At 48.5% G+C, this 22,786-nt stretch overlaps 1 protein-coding gene and 1 non-coding gene across 7 annotated transcripts in view; one reads left to right on the forward strand and one right to left on the reverse strand.

The window, feature by feature from the left end:
- Positions 1-22,786, forward strand: part of CUX1 (cut like homeobox 1) — a 349,582-nt gene that overhangs the window by 109,070 nt on the left and 217,726 nt on the right. The gene's annotated exons all lie outside the window — the stretch shown is intronic.
- TRNAS-GGA (transfer RNA serine (anticodon GGA)) lies at positions 4,999-5,071 on the reverse strand. Its single transcript has one exon. It is a non-coding gene; the product is annotated as a tRNA-Ser (tRNA).

Consider the following 22,786-nt stretch of genomic DNA (forward strand, 5'->3'; position numbering starts at 1 on the left):
TTAGTCTTCAGCACGTCCTAAATATGTTAGACTCTTGGTTCTGGAAAACTTACCAGTGAAGTCAACATCTTTTCAAAATGTGACTTTGAGTATGGGCTCAACAAATGTCGGCTGTAATTATTTTATCACCACCACCCTTCTTATGTGCCAGGCAGAATGCCTCGCGTCTAGGTGGGTACCTTGCTGGATCATCTAATTTCATGTGCAAAACAGCCTTGCGAGACAGAGGCCATGCCCTCCCCAGAGAGAGAGAAGGCTGAAACTTGGAAGGACAGGGACTTGCGGAGTCGCTTGCTTTCAGCCACACAGCATCCTTAGGTGATGCCCGGGTGCACACCTGGGCCTGTGTGCCGCTCGCTCTCTCTGCAGGGCAGAGCCCCGCTCCACAGTGCTCTGGTTTACCTGGTGCCCATGCCTGGAGTCTCACCGAGTGAGAAATGGATCACAAATGAGTATTTTAACTGAGGAGCTGTTTAAGTGCAGGATCTGGGAAGGGAGAAGCTGACGTGGGATCCACGCTGTCCCTTCTCCCTGGAGATTCCCCAGCTTCTGCTGTGCTGGCGCTGGGAAGGGGTAGAGGGGGAGGAGCCTTGCACTTGTCAGTGGTGAGGCAGCAACCTCACCATGACAGCGCCTCATGAGGCTGGCGTGGTATCCTGCCTGTTTCACGGGCAAGGAAACCCAGGCACTTGCTCCACCCTCCCCAGGCACTTGCTCCACCCTCCCCAGCCGCCCGCTCTGGCCCAGGTCTGGCCCTTCCTGGGCCAGCTCAGAAGTCCCAGGCTGCAGCCACATGCTGGCCCCGTCATCACCAGGTCCCCAGGCCTGGGGTTCAGAGCTGGACTGGCCTGGGAAAAGGCCAAGGAGCCGGGGTCCCACCAATGGCAGTCACCAGAGGGGGCAGCAGAGGATGGGGGCCTAGACTCGGACCCGGGATTTTGAGCTGCCCACGAGGGGGGCCAACTGTGACAGAGCTGAGAGTCACAGCTTGCCCTCCGCCCTGAAGCAGCCGGCACTTGCCAAGCCTTGTTTCTAAAGTCGGGAAGGAAAGCAAGGGCATCTCCCCACACCTCACAGGAGGGATGCAGTGCACACAGCTGCGTCCCACAGGAGCAGCACAGGCCCCACCGCACTGCGCCAGGCTTAGGTCATCTCCATTTCTGTGCTGGGAATGGCCTTTTGCAGATACCGGTTATATTTATCACCAGTCAGCTTATCAGCTTACGACACCAGATACACAAAACCATAAAGTGACTCATGATAGAATAGATAGGTCATGATTTGATGGTAGAGTAGATCAGCTTTAAAAAAATCAAAGGGATCGTGGAATCCTGTTTCTACCTCGGAAACTTTGTGAAACGTTCTGATAGGAATGTTAGTTCAGACCTTTCTGAGAACAGTGACCTGGAATACACTCTATTGACCCACCAATCCCTGTTTCTTCCCCCTCCCCCGGGTGAAAAAATTAGAAATGTGGTCAAAGCTTTATGAGCACGAATGCTCACTGTAGAGTTATTTATAATGCTAAAACATAGGTGTAGCCTAATATCCAGTCTAGGGGAATCATTAATTTATGTTAAATTCATTCCTTGAAATGATTATGTAACTGATTTTCTTTTCCAAGAATATCTTAATAACATGGAAAATGATCATGATATTAAAGAAGGTAAGATACTGTATCATCCTAGTTTTATGGAAAAAATTACAAAAATGATAGACAACATGAATATATACATATATAGCATAATGTACATGAATATCTATCATGTGTACAGAAGGCCTAGGGCACCTCAGTACACAGAAAAAAGACTAGAAGATAATTCAGAGTCTTAGCAGGGATTATTTCTGAATGGTGTGAGATTGTTTTTATTTTCTTTGTCATGCCTTTCTAAGTTCTCCAAATTTTCTGTGGTGAGAATTGTTATTAGTCTTTAATTTGAAAATAATAACTAAGAAAATGTCCGACATTTTGCAAAGGAGAAGAGTCTCTTTTGAAAGGCTGTGGTATTTAGTGATCAATTCACCAAGCATCTGTAAGTTGGAAACAGGGTAAGACCAGAATCTCAGCCTACCACTTGCTCGCTGAGGTCCCCGGGCAAGTAAGTTAGCCTCTAAATCTCAGTGTCCCCATCTGTAAAATGGGAGCACGCTAGCACCCACCTCTTAAGAGCTGTTGGGGTGATGAAGTGAGACATGGTACGCGAGCCCCTGGCTGGAACACATGTCTGGACCATCTGCTGTTACCGTTCGTACTAATGTCGTTGTGCTTGAAGCCCCAACCGTGTACTAGACTCGGTGTGAAGTGTGATGAGTGTGAACGCAGGTAAAAATAGTCCCGCTCGCGCAAGCATGGGACCTGGTGGTGGGAGGGGGCATACAAGGCAGAGAAACACGTCGCTGGAGTCCGGGAAGACCGGCCTGCCAACTTGGGAAAGTGGAAACGGGGGTGTCATGGGAACCCAGCTGGAACCAAGGGGTAAAGGTTGCCTCTGCCAGCCAGCTCAGGGCCGACCAAGGCCACAGCCAGAGTCCAGAGCATTGAGCGGCAGGAGAGGTGACCAGCAGGGAGCTGGAGGTGACACTGGGGCTTTAACTGGAGCATCTACCCTAGAGAGAGTTCTTTTTATATCTGAAGGAGGTGATACCTTTATTTTAAGGAAAACCAGACTCTCTTCCAAAGTGTTCACTGCACCTGAGAGAGAGAGAGTATGTGTGTGTGTGTAACAGGAGAGGGAGTGTGGCTGTGATCAGGAGCATTTGCCCAGCATCACCATTTCTGAGTCACCTCCTTTCTGAGGCCCCCCCCCCTTTCTTTAACTCACTCCCCGCCTCAGCTCTATCTTCTTTTCCTTTCACCCCACCCCGCAGAAGGAGAATCTTACTCTTTTCTCTGGAGCACCTGGCTTTTCCAGCCTCTTATTACGAGGCCGAGCAAAGGGCGCTCCCGCCCTGGGATGGGCACAAAGAAGCCCGAATGCCCACCTCCCCCCTCGGGCGCCCCTTAGAGCAGGGAGCAGAAACCATGGAAGCCCACGTAAGAGCTCTAATTATTTCTGTTGAAGCTGATTATATTGAGGGTGGAGTGCCTTGCCTTTAATTTCATTGTGCGTGTGTGTGTGTGTGTGTTTTTTTTCCCCCGCTCACAAGAAGTATATTCTTTTCTTTCCTGTTTGTTCCTGCTTGATTCAGGGAGGCTGCTGTTTTCATTGCCTAATTAATGGGGAGACGTCCTGTGGAGGATTTCTTTGTGGACGGATTCTGTTTGAACATGGCACAACCTGTGGCCCCTTAAAACATAGTTACATCCTTGTCTCTTTATAGGGCAATAACTAGATTAATTTTGCAATGCTTTTCGAATGCCATTGTTCTTTTTAAGAGAATAGGTTTGTTGCTTTAATAAGACTTGAATGCCATCGAGACGCCTTGAATTGGCACAGTCGCTTTGTAACAGCACGGTCCCTTGAAACGAACTTAAGGGAGCGTTTTACGACTGCCTGGTCAGCTCGAAGCTTCTTCCGCCCCAGGCCACAATCTCTAACCGTGTTCACCTGAATGTTCTTTTCAGTTGCATTGGTCACTGTCTTTTTAGCTTAGAGCGAGGTTCATTGTGTTTGTCTTGCCCCACTCCAGGTTTTACTAATGAGATTCATTTTATAAAGGAGAATTGGAAATTAATTGGATGATTAATTATGAGATTCTTACTCTTATCAAGGAAAGCTCTAGAAGTTCTGGCTTCAGCTAAAACTCATAATGAGCCCTTAATATTCCTTATTTTTAAGAGCCTGATCATGTAAAGAGAATTCAGTGAGATGGAAAAAAATTTATTTTCCTGTTTATTTGCCATAACTTTAATTCCATTGTAAGTCCATGAGTTGTTGGTGACAAAATATAGTGTATGGAGTCAGAAGACCCATCCTTCCCTCCCGATGCCCCTGGCTTGCCAGTCACTGTGCCCCGTGACAGAAGATGAGCTCGGCCAAGGTCTTCCTGTGTCATGGGGCCTGAGCTCTGGGGCTGCCTGGATGGAGGGGTGAGGGAGGAGGGGGCTTTCTGACTGGTGCCACCAGTGAGAATCCAAGAGGGATTAGTTGGGGAGGGGTGATGAAGGATGAGATTAGAACTTAGAAAGCGTGAAATACCAGTGGAATAGTGTGTGCGTGCTCAGTCTCTCAGTCGTGTCCAGCTGTTGGCGACCCCATGGACTAGTAGCCCACCAGGCTCCTCTGTCCATAGAATTTCCCAGGCAAGAATACTGGCATGAGTTGTCATTTTCTTCTCCAATGGTTCTTCCCCACCCAGGGGTCAAACCTGAATCTCTTGCCACTCTTGCATTGGAAGGGGGATTCTTTACCACTGAGTGTAGAGATCTGCAGAAATGGGCTTCCCAGATAGGTCAGTGGGCAAAGAATCTGCCTGAAGTGCAGGAGACGCGGGTTTGATCCCTGGGTCGGGAAGATCCTGGAGAAGGAAATGGCAACCCACTCCAGTACTTTTTCCTGGGAAATCCCAGGGACAGAGGACCTGTCGGGCTACAGTCCATAGGGTCACAGAGAGCTGGACACGGCTGAAGCAACTGAGCACACACGCGCTGCAGAGATGGAGAGGTACTAGTGAGGTGTTTCCAGGATGCCTCCAAGCAGCACTGCCCAGCAGACAGCCTGGCCCTCAGGAGAATGTTGCTGATGTGGCCGTCACTGACCTGGAGTCAGGCCCCAGCTCTGCGCCCCTGTCGCCTCTGGAAGTGTGATCACGGGAAAGTCTTTAACCTCTAATCTTTGGTCTCCTTTTTCTGTCTACATGACAGAAAAAGAATCCTGTTTGAGGTTGCTTTGAGGCTCGAATGAGCTAAATGCATGCAAAAAGTGCCTTATAAACTCTAAAGAAAAAGAAAGTGAAAGTGAAGTCACTCAGTCATGTCTGACTCTTTGCGACCCCATGGACTGTGGATTCTCCAGGCAAGAGTACTGGAGTGGGTTGCCATTTCCTTCTCCAGGGGATCTTCCTGACCCAGGGATCGAACCCAGGTCTCCTGCATTCCAGGCAGACGCTTTAACCTCTGAGCCACCAGGGAAGCCCTTATAAACTCTAAGCTAGGTATAAATATCAGCTATGATTGTTATTGGAGAAGGAAATGGCAACCCACTCCACTATTCCTGCCTAGGAAATCCTATGGACAGAGGAGTCTGGTGGCTATGGTCCATGGGGTTGCAAGGAGTCGAACATGACCGAGCTACTAACACACACACGATTGTTATTATCATTTTTACGTTAGAATGGAATCCACCCAAGCCATTTGGAAAGCACCGCACCCTACCCCCACAGGGAGCCTTGCAGTTTGCATGTTACTGCCTGTCTGTCCAGTTGTTTGCTCATTCAGTCACAATATTGATTAGTATTATATTAGAACTAAAGCAGTATATTTTGAAAAGCAACCAGGAGTAGCCACTCTCTAAAGTGTTATACAAGCATTAAAAATTATGTTTGCAGAGAGCGTGTAGTGTCTGGGCAGGCTTCAACAAAGCAGGCAGCTTAGGAAGTATAGAGAGTGTATTATTACAATTATAAAAGAAATGCACAGAAAAAAATACGGGAAGGAACTATGCCAAAATAGTAAGTGGGTACCTCAGGGCGTGGGACTTGGAGTAATTTTTCTTCTTTATTATCCTTTTCTTTGCTTTAAGCATACATTGCCATGGCCTTCCATTACTATGTAATCAGAAAGATAAATTCATGAACAATAACAGCAGTACCTCACCACCCCCTCTCCAATAAAGGTAGGAATTAAATGTCTGAAGAACTAAAAGGACAAATGTATTGATTTCATCGTTTTAATATTTTCCTGGTTCATCTTGCCTTCAACACTGTTCCTCATCTGGCAGAGACAACGGAACTCTGACTGCACAGAAACCAAACCAAACTATCGCTGAGCAGAGTCTCGAATTGCTCAGCCCTGTTGGGACCTCCTGCTTAAATTTTTTTGATAATAAAATTTGATCTTGACTTCCGCTAAAGCTATTGTGTATAAATCTTGCATTTCTAGTTAGTGAATGTATTTGGCAGCCTGTAGAGGCCAGAGATAACGAATTGTTATATATCTTGTATTTTGCCTGTGTGAGCCATGAAATCGGGTTTGCAGGCATGTGTAAGTGGATGCATTTATGTGTGCCCTGGCACGCGTAAGAAGATCAGAGAAGCGTGCTGAGTGTTCTTTTCTGGGAGAAATGGGTTTGTCCACCCCTTTCCTCATTCTTGACCCCTCCCTTTCATTGTAAGGATTAGTCATCAATTTCATATTTCTTATTCGGCCTGCGGCACTTACTGTTTAAGTGTAGCTGTAATTGGTGTCTCTTTCCTGCCCTTGGGGTCTCCCTCTTCACCCCCTTCCAGGGCTCTTGCCCCTGCTTGGCTGTCGCCCTCTATATCTTGTGGTTTCTCCCAACGCCTGCTGTGCCGTCACCTGCCACCCTCTCTAAAACCACCCTGTTCTCTTGAAGGAAAATTCCCCCAATTTTAGTTCCAGAAGGTACGCTGTCCATCTGTACTTGGCTAGCCAGTCCTCCTTTTAACTGGAATTTTGCTGCTAATTGGGTTGGGGGAGGAATCACATTGGTTAACTGCTCATCCACCCTCAAAGTGGGGAGTCTGGCCCTGCCACTTACTGTTTGACCTTTGGCAAGCACTTAACCCCTCTGTGTCTTGGCCATCTCAGCTATGAATAATGCCCCCTCGTCAGGTAGTTATGAGAATTGTCTGAGTTAATACAAATAAAGCCCTCAGCACCGTAGCTGGTGCCTGGTTCACACCCAGCGCTTGTTGGTGTTATTACTGCTCTCATTGTCATTGCTGGTGCTGGTTTAGGGCACAGATGGCTCGAGACACACCTGGCCTCTAAGAAGTCAAAGGGGAGACTGTCAGCTTTGTTCCATCCGGTACCCCGTTCTTTTTTGCCATCATCCTCTTTTGATCACAAACACCCCCTCTGTGTCCAGAAGCCATGGCTCCCAGGACACACAGTGGCAGCACAGCTGCAGGCGATTGTGGTGACTTTGCACGGACTTGGGATCCAGCACTCAGACCCCAGGACCTTCGGGCCGACTCCAGGCAATGGACTGTCATTGTGTCAGAGTTGGAAGAGCCACAGCAGCCCATCCGCCCACCCTGTCTGACTGCAGGCCTCCCATGGAGGGCAGTTTTATTTGGATCAGAGCATAAAAGCAATCTCTTTCCTATAGCCTCATAATAAAACAGAAGGCTCGAGGAACAGGAGGGGAGGGAGCCTTTCCCTTCCCCACACATGTGTATGTGTGTTGAGTTTAATGGTGATGGCATGTGGATGTATGTGTGCATGTGTGTGAGTGGTTTAGTGGTGTTTGGGTGTGTGTGTAAAGTTTGATGGTGATGTAGGATGTGTGTGTGCATGTGTGGTTTAATGGTATTTAAGCATACGTGTGGGTGTATATAGAGGTTAATGGTGATGGGGTGTGTGTGGTTTAATGGCATTTGGGATATGGGTGTGTGTAGGGTTTAATGATGATGGTGTATGTAGTTTGATGGTGGTGTGGTATGAGGTTGAATGGTATTTAGGTATACGTGTGTGTGTGTGTGTTAGCTTTAACGGTGATGTTGTGTTGCGGTTTAATGATGTGTGGGTGTGTGTTAGATCTGACAGTGATGGTGGATTTCAGCTGAGCCCTCCCTACCTTTGCCACCATCACACCTTCTGTTCTGTGTCCAGCCCGCCTCAGAGAGCACCTGAGGGCACTGAACCGATCTGCAGCCAAAGAGTAGCACCCTTCCCATGCTTTGCCTCTTCAGGTGCTGGGAGAGAGCGGGTCTGTGTGTGTAAGGAATTGTTTCTTCCTCACACAGCAGTGTGTGGTTAGGGCTACTCTCCCGACTCAGCTTTGTGGATCCCACCTGAAGAGCCTCGCCGTCAGCCAGTCCCTCCACAGAAGCCTGAAACAATGGATTTGGGTTCAAGTTCATGGGAACGGGCATCTGTGTTGTGTCCACAGTGACTACACAGTGGGCCCTGATGAGCCATCAGTTACAAGTGGAATCCACAAAGAATACAGCTTTAATGCATCACAAATGTGACCTATCTAAAACAGATCTGTTGGGACATAATAAAAATTAGATATTTGATCATGTGGGATGCCGTCTTCGAGTTTTGAAGCCTTAGTAGTCTCAGATCCCCAGGAGGAGAAGACCTCCGTGTTCTTTGTGCAGTAAAGATGCAGGGTAATTCTTCCAGTTCTTAATGTGCTCAGGCTTCCCTAGTAGCTTAGATAGTAAAGCATTTGCCTGCAATACAGGAGACCTGAGTTTGATCCCTGGGTGGAGAGGGTCCTCTGGAGAAGGAAATGGTAGCCCACTCCAGTATTCTTGCCTGGAGAATTCCAAGGACAGAGGGGCCTGGTGGGCTACAGTCCATGTGGTTGTAAAGAGTCAGACACGACTGAGCAGCTAACACATGCTGTTAATGTGCTCACACAGTTGGGATTGGCCTTTTCAAAAGCGTCCTTCTCAGGCCGTGAGTGGGGCCCTGTCCATGACCTTCACTGTGAGAGTCCAGAGAGGAGGGATGTGTGGCACTGGGTTTTATTGGGACGTTCTGGGCGTTGAAGAGGGTGTTTGGTACTGTCCAGTGTGGGATGAAGGGCCAGCTCTCTGGGTTTGCACTCGGGTCCAGCCCTTCCACTGAATGGTGCCTCCCATGTCCTCAACTGAAAAACTGAGGGGGACGGCAGGACATTGTCATGCACTTTTAATGAGTCCTTGCAGGTAGATGTTTAGAACAGAGGGTGGCCCGGAGTAAGGGCCCATAGGCCCCTGTTACTGGTGTGCCAGAGGCTTGATGTAAGTCCTGCAATGGCAGGGTGTGCCACTTGCTACTGAGATTTAGGAAGAAGCCAGGAGCCCAGGAGGCACCTCTGGGTTCATCTCTTGTGTACACCAGCACTCTGAGTCCCAAATTGGTCCCCATTCTTGCACCCACAGTGCTGGACAGGGGGCAGACCTGAGGACAGACATGTGGTTTTTAAGAAGTAATGGGTTGGCCAACCTGGTATAATACAGTATGCCTATGAAAGGTAATCAGGGGTAGAGTGGTTTTGAAACCCCCAAAATGATAAGTTAATTTCAACCAGAGGATTTGAGAAGATGACACTTGCGCTGCACCCTGTAGGGTGAGCTGCCCCAGTGGGCGTTGCTCCAGTCAGAGGGCGTCATCCAGAGATGCAACCAGGAAGCATGTCCTCGTCCACCCCGCCCCAGTTGACCTTGAGCCAGCAGGTCCCTGGGACATAGACTGGGGCATCCAGACTCAGGCAGGAGCCTCGTCAGCCATGCGGTGACCCAGTGCCATTGTCAGCGGGCTGTCCCTTCCCTCACCACCTCCAGGTCCGCTGTCCCACCTCTCAGGCAGGTCTTTGACAGAGATCCCCCTGGGCCAGCAGGCTTTGTAGGGGCTGAGGACCTAGGTGGCTGGGGGCCTGGGCTAAACCATTAGGAGCAAGAGAGGCTCCCACTGGTGCCCACACCACCCTGGCTAGGACCGGAGCCCCTCGCACCTCCGTCTTGCTGGCCCCTGCCTCCTGAGCCCAGCGTGGTCAACTCCATCCCCGTTGAGCCCTGGAGGCCACGTTCAGTTCACTGCAGCTGGATTCTTGGAGATGTCTCAGTCACCCATTCTTAGATCATGGGCGGCTAGTCTCACTCTTATTTTTCCCACAGTTTTATTCTCAGAGGGTGAAAGCATACCTTCTTTGGTTTGGAGCTCTCTTGACCTTGCTCCCTGTTTATCACTGGCTACTAGCATTTAAAACGGGGAACATTCCAGAGGAAGGGAAATATAGTCTGCAGAGAATGGTGAGTTGTCCTCTATTGCTGGATTCCTGGGCACGGGGAAGACATCAGGTAATGGGTGTTATATGTTAGAAAAGCTCTTTATTGCTTTTGGAGGAAGAGAGGGAGGAGGAGGAGAGAGAAGGCAGGCGGGTGGGGGGGTGTCCCTGCAAAGGGCTGTCCAGGGAGGGAAGGCTTTCTGTGAGATGACTGTGCGGACGACTGGGGCCCACCCTGCCCCTCCCCGCTGGGTGCCAGGGCCCCCGCCCAGGTGGCACTTGCCCTCAGGCAGAGTCTGCATCCTTGGAAGGAACCAGAGAGGGAGGAGTAATGCGAGGGGAGGACCCCCGGGCCTGGGTTTATAAATGCCTTTCCCCGTATTGCTGGCCTCACGGCCATCGAGGTGACAATCCTGAGTCTGAGTGTCTGGTCTTTGCTCAGACGTGCTTTTTCCACGTCCCATTTGCCCTGAGCACCCCCGGTGACCAGAGACTGTGCTGGGAGATCAGAGCCTGGTCTCTCTCACACACGGCGGTGAGGGGGGCCAGTCTGCGCCCCGGAAAGGCCACCTGGGACAGCTGGCGATGAGCAGCACAGGGCTTGCCTGACGCCGCACAGCTGGTCACTGGCAGGGCCTGCCTGGTCCTGCCTGTCCTCTGGGCCCCCCGGTGCTGCCACCTGCCCCAGCTCTGGTATTCCAAAGTCTCTTCTGAAACACAGTTGAGAAGGGAGGGTACAGGGGTCCGTGGTAGCTGCTCCTGTGTCTCCCAGGGCTCGTTAGCCATTGCTCATGGGCCGTTTCCTGAGCATCTACTCCACGCTGGCCTAGTGCCAAGATGTCCCCACCACGCAAGAGGGACTCGACAGGTCCGTCCCAGCATCCACACCCAGTCCCGACTTGGGTCCCAGCTGCCTTTGCAAGGGCCTGTTTGGAATGTTTTTTCATTTGACACATTTGAGACTTAGCAAAGTGTCTTTTTCCAACACTAACAAAGCCTTACCAGCTCCTGAAACACCGCGCTAGACCTGAGAGTAGCTGACAGCTTGGATTCCGTCTCCAGTGGGAGCGATTCGACACCGCAGGTTTTAGGAGCTTTTAAAAGCTTCTTGTTTGTGTGATGTTCATTGAGCACAAATTCTTTTGCAAATAATGGTCTGCAACTGCTTTAAAGAAATAAACTCCACTTGCTTGGCCGGGGCGTGTATCTGTCAATGGTAAAACCACAAGCACACATTCTATTACTGAATTGTTTAATTAAACCACATCCTTGAAATGATCCACGCTATGTGAAGGGACAAAACAGGTACCACACGTTCTGAAAAGATATGTAAAGGGTCCCCAGAAACAAATAACCAGAATCCATCCGAGACAAGTCATTTCCTCTCTCTGGACCTGTTTCCTCGTCTGTAAAATGAGGTAGCAGGCCTGGGACAGCCACAAAATCCTTGGGGTAATGCAGTGTGAAGAGTCTCTGTTACTCTGAATATTTGTAATGCCTTAGTGTTTTATCCATTTCTCCCTCTCTGTCTTCCCTTGAAAATTAAACTGTTGGAGATTACTATATCCAATGCAGGTCGAGCTATGAGAATTGGGGGACCAAGACTCTGGTCCATGTGGTTCTCCTGGCTTGGCCTTTGGTTTCAAAGTGGCTCAGAACCCTGAGCACGTGGGCGGAGAGGCCGCCAGCAGAGTCTTGAGAATCCTTCAGCCTTATCCAAGATGTCTCAGCTGCCCACATGGAAGGCAGAGCCATGGAGGAGAGATCCAGAGGCTGTCCCAGCTCTGCAGCCCATCAGCTCTGCAGCCTTGGGTCTCCCTGTGTCTCCTCCCCCGCCCCCTTCCTCACAGGGCAAGAGGGCTGGCCAGGCCCCCTCCTGGACCGGTGCTGAGAGCTCCCGGAGCTGGAACCTGGGCTGTGAGAGGCAGCACCCAGCAGCCGACGGCTCTCATCGCCCTTAGGTCAGACTACTGGACCCAGTTTGAATAAATAGGCCCCCAGGTTTCCCTGAGCCTTAAACAAAGCTTGAGATTAGGTTAGGAAGGCCCCTCTCTGTTACAAACAAAAAAGTGACTGAATCATATTTTTGTAAATTTCACCCCCCCTTTTTTTGATAATAAAACTTAAATCCTCACCATAAAGCAAATTCTGATGTCAAGTTAGTCCTAAATTTTCAGCTCTTCCAACATGCAGGTTTATAGAATCCTATGCTTTTCAGTGGTTGAAAGGAACTTAAGATGTACCAGTTATTTCAAAGTTGTGAAGCAGAGACTAAAATAGTTTGAAGCTGAATTTTTAAGCCTCTTTTGGCCGGATCAAAGAAACCCAAACTTCTAAAAATACCAAATTAGCTTTTTAAGCACAGTTTCTATCTTTAGTTGAAAAATGTGTGCAATGTGGGCTCCTGGAACCTCCTTAAATGTACCCATTGATATCAGCATTTACCTTGAAAAATGAGGTCTTTGGCCTGCGCTAATAATTAAGTCACTTTCTCTGCCCTTGACTTTCCCCTTCAGTGTCAGGATTCCACCACGTAGACAGAGACCTCCTCCCTTTCCCTTTCTGACTTCAGCCCCCTGTCTTCTTGCAGTTTGTTGTGATCCAAGTTATATTCTTGAAAACCATGATGAATAGACGTGAGATTGAACTTTGAGTTCCCGTGTCAGAAATTAAAGTGGATATTCCTACTCAGGGCATAATCTGAAATGTTTGTGTTTGGTTGCAAATGTGTTATATGATGCTCTCTGTAGCAGATTGGCCTTTCTAATTGCTGAGCTTGTTAAAATTTAAATTGGTTTTCACTTTCTTAGCAAATGTTGACTGACAGTCACAGAAAATGGCTCAGAATCCTGGTGAGTGATGGGAGGCTGGGTGGCCCGGGGTAGGAAACTTGGGGCAGACCATTTGAAGTAGTTAGATTTGACTTTCAGTGCTTCCACGATGGCCAGAGCTCCTGGCCATACCCAGCTGGCTGTGGGGAGCACGGGAGAGGCAACTCTTCCTGCTGTGGTCCTTGAGGGAAGCACCATCTCAGAAACCGGTTTCACGTGGGCAGGCCAGACCTCAGCCAGGTGGGGGACAAGGGAAGCAGTGGACTACACACCCAGGGTGGTAGAGCCCAAGTTCCATGAGTAGGTCACGGTCCCCCAGGCCCGTCCTTGGAGTTTCGAGGTGCCCAGGACTATCTAAGGACTTTGGGTGGGATCTCTGCCAGTTTTGTTAAGAGGAGAGGAGACAAGGGAACAGTACCAGGAAAAGGAGGAGAAATGACTTTTCTTTTTTTCTTTTTTTTTAATTAATTTATTTTAATAGGAGGCTAATTACTTTACATTATTGTAGTGGTTTTGCCATGAAGTGACTTTTCTTAAACCCCAGCTTGGTGCCAGACACCAGGCTGAGCATGTTCACACGCATCAGATAATTTTATCCTCACAGCATCCCTGGAAAGATGCTTTCCCATTTTGCATCTAAGGAAACTGAGGCTCAGAGAGGTTCCTGGCCTGCCCGGGGTGGTGTAGCCAGTAAATGGAAGTGTTAGTCGCCTAGTCGTGTCTATCTCTGTGACTCCATGGACTGTGGCCCGCCAGGTTCCTCTGTCCATAGGATTTCCCAGGCAAGAATACTGGAGTGGGTTGCTATTGCTTTCTCCAGGGAATCTTTTCAACCAAGGGATTGAACCCAAGGCTCTCTCAACTCCTCCCCCATCAAGCCAACACCAGACTGCAGCCTGTGGATGGGAGAGTTGGGAATGGAGGGAGTAAGTTCTTTTTTGCTTTGGCCACTCAAATTAGGATTGATATACCCACAGAAGGGCTTCCCAGGTGGTACTAGTGGTAAAGAACCCTCCTGCCAATGCAGGAGACATAAGAGAAGTGGGTTCGATCCTTGAGTCAGGAAGATCCCTGGAGGAGGGCATGGCCACCCACTCCAGTATTCTTGCCTGGGGAATCCCATGGACAGAGAAGCCTGGCAGGCTACAGTCCATAGGGTTGCAAAGAGTCAGACACAACTGATACAACTTAGCACGCGCATGTACCTACAGAAAGATGCGTGCTTCGTTAGGTATACACTCAAATCAACTTTCCCAAACTGAACTCATCCACGTACTGACACCCAGATCAAGAGAATTACCAGCATCTTCAGAAACCCCTCTTGGGGTCCCCAGCACTGGAAAAAGCTTTAAAGAAAGAAGGAAAGGAAAGCAACACTTGATAGTTAGCTTTTATGGGACAGGCGCTGTGCATCCTCTCTACCATGCCCCAAATGCTCTTTTGAGAGGTCAGGAAGTGGACCCAGAAGAGGACAAGTGGCTTGACCAAAGCCACAGCGTCCAGTCCCCTCAAATCCTCCCATAGCACACTTTCATCTCCACCCTGCCCCTGCCTTTCATTCTCTCTCTGTCTTTTACAGATTGTTAGGAAGTGGGAAAGCATATTAATATTTCCAAAACTTCTTATGAAATTGGAAGTATTGTGCAGTGATGAAGATAGAAACTAGGAAACAAGAGCTTTTAATCCCAGCTTACAGGAAATTCTAACTAGTAGGAAATCTAATTCAGGCCGTCCTGGGAAACGTCACACGCTCAGAGATGAAAGTCAGCTAAATTGGGATCTAATTCTACAATCTAAATATAGATGTAGATATATTACAGGTTGGCCTTTTCCGCTTGGGAGAGGATCATTCACTCTAAAAAGTACCTTTTGTGTCACAGAGCGTGGCTGGCCAGGGCGACAGCACAAAAAGGCAAGGAGAGACTTTGACTTTTTCATTCCTTCGTCTTCATTGTCTTAAATTTCATAAGAAGAATGTATTGGTACATTACATGTGTAGTACCTGAATTTAACAGGCCACAGGGAAGACTCTACAGAGCAGAGCGTCTTCCAGGTGGACAGGAGTTTTGCATGTAGCGTTTGCCTTTCCTACCACAGTGACCATGGACTGTGGAGGTGCCAGCTACTGTCGTCCATCCCAGGGACACAGAGACCCTGTGTCAGAAGTTGACTAGCTCATTGGCCTTTGTGTGGCAAGGGCTCTTTTATTTTAAATATGTTTGATTACAGAATAAACATGCCTGTAAAAAAGTTCAACCATTGAAGACATGCAAGACAGAAAATGTAAAATTCCATCAGCCCCCTCCCCCCTCTGCCATCAAATTGGGCTTCTCTGGTAGCTCAGCTGGTAAAGAATCCACCAGCAATGCAGGATACCTGGGTTTGATCCCTGGGTTTGGAAGATCCCCTGGAGAAGGGAAAGGCTACCCACTTCAGTATTCTGGCCCGAAGAATTCCATGGGCTGTATAGTCCATGGGGTCACAGAGTCGGACATGACTGAGTGACTTTCATTTTCCCATCAGATTTCAGAGGTAACCACTGTTAACTTACATAGTATATAATTTTTTTTTATTTGTTTTTCTTTTTTCTTGGTTGCACCACTTGCAAGATCTGAGATCCCCAACCAGGGATTGACCCCAAGTCATCAGCAGTGAAAGCGCAGAGTCCTAACTGCTGGACCAGTACTTTGTAATTGTTTTGATTCTTGTTTTTCCCTATTACAACCTAAGGGTAGGCATATGCTGTCTGTCTTATTAACTGACATATCTCAAGCATGGAGAATGGTATTATTCTTGAAGTAGATGGCACGTCAATGTCTGTGGGGCATGTGGACACTTTGGCAGATGTTTATGCGAGTCCCTGACCATTTGTGCAAGAGTTACTGCAGAACAGATTCTTAGACGTGGTGTTGCTGGGCCAAAGGGTATGTACGTGTTTCCCTTTTCTGGTTCTGCCAATTTAGCAGCCCAAATGGCAGCTCAGTTGTCACTCAGTCTTCGTGGAGGACAGAAAGGACAGTGGGACTGTCCTCTTCCTCACCAACACTGAATAAGTTAGTTGTTGAATCTTCCACTGGTTTTTTAAAAAAAGTGTATATTCCTTTAAATTCAGACTTCCTCAATCAACAGTGAGACTGAACGTCTTTTAGTATATTTATTAGCCAGTAGTGTCTCTTGTGTAAATTGTCTCAATGTCCTTTGCTAGTTTTTTTTTTTACTGGGTTGTTTGCCTCATCTTCTTGATTCTGCTGGGTTTTTTGAGCATGTAGTAATAAATCTTTCTCTCTTATGTGTTGCAGATATTTTCCCCAAGTCTGTCATCTGTCTTGCAAATATAAACATGTTTTTCTACATCCATTCTCTTAATGGTATTAAGGTTTTCATTTGGCTTTTTTCCCTCTGACAGCAGTGTTGTGTATACGGTTTGAGGTTTGGGATCTAATAATTTTCCCCTAGATGAATAGTGATTTCCTTCATGCAGTGTTCTTTTTAATACTCTGAATAAAGGAATAAAATTTTGTCTTTGAGAGATGAGGCTGTAGAACCAGAACATGCGGTGCAATTTTTACTTAAAAACCCGGACCCGCAGCAGGAGCTTAAAATGAACTTTCCCTAAAAGCCAAAACTTGTAGAAGTGGTGGCCCAAGGGCTTTCCAGAGGGCTGTAACTGAAAGGTTTCTGCCATCGGTCTTCCCTCTTCTTTCCCTTTTTTTTGAGCAGCAATTAAAGATCTGATGACGAGTGTGAATGTGGCTGCATTTTGGCATTTCGGATGGCGGCATAAACACACATATTGAAAAACTCTAAATTTACATCGGTTGGTCTCCTGTGTCTCATTCTGCTAGAGGCGTAAAAATTTCATGTGCCTTTTTGTACAACCGTCCTGCTGTATCACGGTTCAGGGGAAGCAAAAGTAACTAGAACGCATGTTACCGAGAATTATTTAAATTAGGCTTTATTCCATTTAGTCGATACTGAAACTAGAATCTGAATATTCTTTTCCTTTTCTCCTTTTCACTTCCCCTTCATAATGGAGTTCAGGGACTTCCCTGGCAGACCAGTGGTTAAGACTTTGCCTTCCAATGCAGGGGGTGTGGATCCAGTCCCTGGTTAGGGAGATAAAATCCACATGCCTCGGGGCCACAAAACCAAAACATAAAACAGAAGCAATATTGTAACAAATTCAACAACAAATTCATTTAAAAGTGGCCCACATCAAAAAAAGCAGTTTTGTGGTTTTTTTCAATAATGGAGTTCAGCTCATACAGCTGCCCAGATTGGACCCTCTGATGCCTTCCCACCCACCCTTCGCTGGGCTGTGGGGTACCTGCAATGGTTGGCACCATGGACCTTGCCTGTCTGCACCCGGTGGGTCATCCTCCCTGGCACACCCTTAAAACCCACCACTGACATTCCGATCTGAGGTCATTATCCTGTGATGGTCACACACTGTCTCCCCTGCCTGCCCCGGCTTACATGTTAGTCCCACAAGAACACGACCCCATTGTAGTAATCTCACACTGTACCTCCAGCCCCTGGCACAGAGCCTGGGGTGTAATAGGTGCTCAGTAAATATCCTTCAACTGGCTGACAGGATGGGCTTCCCTGGTGGCTCAGTGGTGGAGAATACAGCTGTAATGCAGGAGCCGCTGGAGACTCAGGTTTGATCCTTGGATGGGGAAGATCCCCTGGAGGAGGACACGGTAACCCACACCAGTACTCTTGCCTGGAGAATCCCACGGACAGAGGAACAGTGGGCTGCAGTCCATAGGGTGGCAAAAAGTCGGACACAACTGAATGTGCGGACTTAGCGCACATTCCTGGCTGGCTGGATTTTCTTCTGGGTGGGATAATGACCAGTGATCAGAGGTTTCAGGGTGACTGCCTGCCCTTTCCCATAAAGCTGGGAGTGCCCATTTAATCTGCGAGGAACTCATCCTCCTGGACAAGCTGTACGTACAGATGTGAGCTCTCAGAGGAACATTTTTACTACTCAGACAATGTTCCAGGAGGTGACTAGAGAGACACCAACTTGTCCCAGCATGTGTGCCTGGGAAAGGCACACTTCTGGGCCGGAAGTGGGTCTTGGGCATCCTGTGAAGAAGACTGGTGTGCGAGCACCTGGGCAGAAGAAGGGCTTCGAGGGGAGGAGGCCCTTGGGGCTCTCACCCCAGAGCAGGTCATCACACACTGAAATGGAGCCAAGGCTTGAAAGTTTGAGTCTTTGGCAAAAGCCCAAGTCAGTGAAAAGCCTAAGCACGGAAAATTGATGTTATTAGATCTTGAATTGTAATTTGAGAAACCATGTAATTAATTATCAGTACACTATTGTAAATCAAACACTGGGTTAAAAGGATAACTTCTGCAGTCTTATGCATGTAGTAGGAACTCAGAAGAGACCCATAGGCCTTATTAATAAGCCTGTGAGTTTGGGCACAGTAGCCCCCCTTCACTGGGTTTGGGTTTCTTTCATCTTCATCCATTTGTTCAGTCAGGAACTAGGATTTGAGCACCTGTGGATGCCAGGCCCAGAGATAGGTGCTGCAGCCAGATGAGCAGGTGAACAGGGCCCTTCCAGCCAGTGCCATGCTAACAAAATAAAGATCAGCAGGGTACCTGGGCCACAGAGATTGTGATTAACATTGTGATGAAAAGAGGGCCATCCCAGGTTCTCGATCTTCTTCTCAAGAACAAGATCTTACAGCCTGAGAACTTTCCTATGAGCAGATCTGACCATTGCCTACCTAGGGCTGGAGCAGAAAATGACAGCGTGAGGGAAGGTGGTGGGTCACTTCCCAAGGGGGCCCCAAGACTTTGGCTTTTCTTCTTGTCTGACCCAAGAGACAGCTGCTGTGATGCTGACAGCCTTCCTCTGCTCTTGGTCAGCCCTTTACTGTTTACTTCTCCAGCCAGACGGGCAGCCCCGTGATCCTCGTGGTCAGAAGCCGCGGCTCCCTGTGTCACGGAGGGCTCTCTCCCCAAAAGAACCCACATGCCCTTCCTGTCCTCTCTCTGAATCCAGGCTCCTAGGTGCTTGACTCCAGAGTTGCTGTTGACGTTGTTGTTGTTTTAAAGTTGCTGAGTTATATGCTGTGTCCTTCAGAATTTTGAAAATAAGCGGAAAATTAATGTGTGGCCATCAGGCTTGTCCCAGCGAGCTCTGCAGATGCCCCTCCCTTGCCACTTAGCCGAGCAGGGGCAGGGCTGTGGAGTGAGCTCTCCTCCTTTTCCTTCTGTGGATCCTGAGCCAGCACTATGCCCACCCTCCACACTCGCCCCCATCCCCTTTCCTTTGCTGTCTCCTCTGCACTGCCCTTACCATCTCCTGATCCATTATGTGTCACCTGTCTCTCCCCATTAGGATGTAACTTAAGTTCTATGAATACAGGAACTTGTTGCACTTCTGCAGCCACCAGAGTGGCTGGCATGTCAGAAGGCACTGAAATCTCCATTTCACAAATGATGACCGTCAGGTCAGAGTGCAGAAGGTTGTCTGGCCTGGGCTTCCTGGAGCCACCCATTGATAAGTAGCTCCTGAGCCATCCCCATGAGGGGCGATCAGTCATTCTCCCTAACAGATGTGTGTTTGTTACGTCTAAAGTGTTCTGAACGGTATTTAAATTGTGAGGGCAACCATCAGGACTCTTTGACATCTCAAGTCTCAATTCTAATGAAACCAAGGAGGTCTCACTCCATCACATACGCAGGTGGGAAAGTCAACTGTTGTTTTATTTCTGTATTCAACAAGATGACCTGAAATAAGAAAATAGCAAATGCAAGGAAGGAAACCAAACCCTGGGGTGTTATGCAAGTGTGTCTTTGCAGGTATCTTCTTGCCTGTTGACACTGGATCTACTCTTTACCTGCATCTCAGGCTACAGTGTGTGAGTCAGCTACGGCCAGTAACACACCAATAAAAAGTCCAAGTTTCCCCTCCTGCTGTAGTCAGGAGTGCTGACAGCGTCTACAGGAAGCAGGAGAGTCTGGGTTGGCTCTGGCTGCCTCTCTTCCTCGCTGAGGTCATGTGGGCTGGAGAGGGGAGTCTGGGGGCTGGTGCCTAGTGGTGGTCATACCTGCCCTCGGCCTGCTCTGTGCTCATGGGTGCAGGAGCCCGGTAGCTGTCAGACATGTCCTGCTTCTCCATCACCACTCCCACCAACAAAGTACCTGAACAGTGAAAGAGGGACTAGCGTCAGGAAAAGGAATGAAAGGTCATAGGGCCTCTTGAGTTTCTTCACCTGCAAAACAAGGATGGTTAATCCCCTCCCTGGGTGGTGACAGGGCACGCACAGAGGGTGCTATGGGTGGCAGTGTGCTGAGCCCAAAGCCCCATCAATGACTCAAGTCATTCATTCAACCAGTAGTTAGTGACAGCCCACCTTAACAAGAAAGAGTATCACACAGCCTCGAAAACCTAGAATCAAGAATACGTTCCTGTGGGATGGTGGTAGGTGTTTCAAACAGAAAATCTTTCTTTAATGCTGTTATTTGTGTTTCCCTTAAAATGATTACTCTTAGGGTGGCAACCTCTCTCGTAGAAAGTAAATCTTGGAAAGAAAAGTAAAAGCAAGAATTTGCAGAAGATAGCCCAAGTGCAGTCTCCTCTCCCAGGAGCTCTCCCTCCCTGCAGCCCCCCACCTCAGCCCCATCGCCTAGGGCTCCTCCCTCTATGGCACATGGTGTGGAGCCCCTTTTCCTCCTGCTGCTGCCCACCACACTCAGCAGTTACTTACGTGTGGATCGCAGCCAGGAGACCAAGGTGTTAGGTATGGACCCTGCGTCTCCTTTATTAGTGTCTTTATTTCCTCATTGGTTCACATATTAGGTGTACCTCCTCGGGATAAGAGGAGTGTATGAGTCACCCTTCTAAACCTGTTTCCTAATCTGTTAAGTGTACCCACCCTGCAGTATGGTTGCAAGACAATGCATGTAAAAATCACAGTCTAGGTCCTAGTCCACAAAGGAGAAATAGCCTCTTAGGGACTTCCCTGGCGGTCCAGTGGTTAAGACTCTGCGCTGCCAATGCAGGGCGCATGGGTTTGATCACTGACTGGGGAACTAAGATCCTTCATTGCTCTATAGCGCGGCCAAAAAAGAGAAAGAGAGAGAAATAACCTCTTCCATCTTTTGTGGCTTTCATTTTCGAGTGCTCAGATTATTTTCTTAAAAAAAAAAAAAAAAGGCTTGTACCCAGAATCTGCCCTGCACTCAGATTATTTTTATTTAACTGTTTTGTGAGTGTACCATGCACGGGCCATGCAGTCCCTGAGCTGCACTGTCAACACGGTGCCCTGTGAGGCCAAGGCCCAGCGGAGGGAGCTGCCGCTGCCTGGGAAAAGTAGATGTCAGTGAAAAATGCTGGAGGTGGTTGGCACCCGCCAAACCTGGTCATAAACCCAGCGCGTTCTCAGCACAAAATGAGCGCTGTTAAAAATAAAACGTACAAGAAGCAATATATTTGAATACGAGGGCACTGCAAACAGTTTCGCAAGGTATTAAGAGCGCATTAATCTTAATTTTATTATATATTAAAGTTTCCAACTTTTCAAATAATGCAGTTTTCACTGTTTCGAAGTGTCTGAGAATTATAGAGCTATTTGGTGTGGCTGTCAGGCAAGGACTCCTGCCATTTATTGGGGCCCTGGTTTTATTTAATAGCCAGATGAATGGAACAGTTAATAAAAGAAATATTGCTTTATTCCCTGACATTTATGTCCTTGGTTTCCAATAAAGAATTGAAATTATGAATAGTTGATGGTTTAAATTGATGTTTTATGTTGAACGCTAGCTATAATTTGCCCTCTGAGGATTGTAATACCGAGAAACAGATGGTTTTTCACAGTAACAAATTGCTATGTGTATACAGTCTCCAGTCTTGGCTTTCAGACACTTTCACCTTTGGTTCTGAGCTGCCCTGCTGCTGGCAGCCGGGGGGGAGAAGACACAGCGTCTCTGAGAAGGGGCTTCCTGTGCCGGGGGGAATATCCAGCCAGGCCCCCCGCCACCCCCGCGGGGTTTCGGCTGCAGTTCAGAATCAGATCACAGGCGAGTGCTGTGCCTAAGTCTCAGCTAGTACCTGCAGTTTAGGCTGGGAGCTGGGAGCCAGCTGCCATTGGAGGCGGCTCCTCCAAGGTCACGGTGGTGGCTCCGAGGCAAGGCCCACAGCCTCGCTGAGCATGACAGCCCGAGACCACGTGCACTCCAGACCTCACAATCCTCTAGAACCGTCAGAGAGACGCAGCAGAGACAAGCTGTTGTGTTCTGTGGGTGCCCCACAGGGGAGAGATTAAGAGCTGGGTCTCTGGAACCAGGCAGCTCAAGGGCTGGGCCTAACTTGCGTGACCTTGGCTGGCCAGGTGACCTTGGAGGAGACCCCCTCCCAAGGCACACCCCCCCATGTCAGTTTCCTCATCTGTAATGTGTGAATGACAGCAGAAACCGCCCACCTGGACCCACCTCACCCCCACCCCCTGTTTGGGAGATTGAACGAGACGATCCTGTAAAACAGCAGTTCTTAGCGCGGCACAAGGCACAGTAAGCGTCGGTGCCGCCAAGTACGAGCAGCGAAAATTACGAAGCAGGTTGATGTGGAGTGATTCCTAGTGTTACAAAAGCCTTTTTGTTCTTTAGGGCAAGTTCCCACATGGGGTTCTTTAACAGGCTGTGTGTTAGGGCTGCAGAACTTTACTTTGCAGAGCGTTTTAAAGGAACGTGGCTTCCGTGGAGCAAGGCACCTGACCCAGTGCCACTGCAGAGTGCTTGTGTGGCGCTGGCCTCAGAGGCGCCCTCTGGGGAGGAGGGCCTGGGCTGTCTTGGGCCCCAAGACAGAGATAGAGCCCCAAGGCCATTGAGGCTGGTGCATCCCTGACAGAAGTCTGGAGCTTGTTAAACTGTTGAAATGTGAACCAGAGCGCCAGGTAGACAATTCAGGAGCACTTACAGCTAGGAAGTAGTGTCTGGTTTTATGTGTAATTTTGCACAAGTGATAATAGCACTTGGTAATGACGCACTTGGGGTTAGATCTTAATATTTTCCTAAAATTTCATCAATTGAGATTGATGGTTCTATCTTCTCTGAGAAGAATGTTGAATTTCGCGGTTTTTGTTGTGT

This window comes from Capricornis sumatraensis, chromosome 3 (genome assembly GCF_032405125.1).
Source record: "Capricornis sumatraensis isolate serow.1 chromosome 3, serow.2, whole genome shotgun sequence".
Taxonomy (NCBI): domain Eukaryota; kingdom Metazoa; phylum Chordata; class Mammalia; order Artiodactyla; family Bovidae; genus Capricornis; species Capricornis sumatraensis.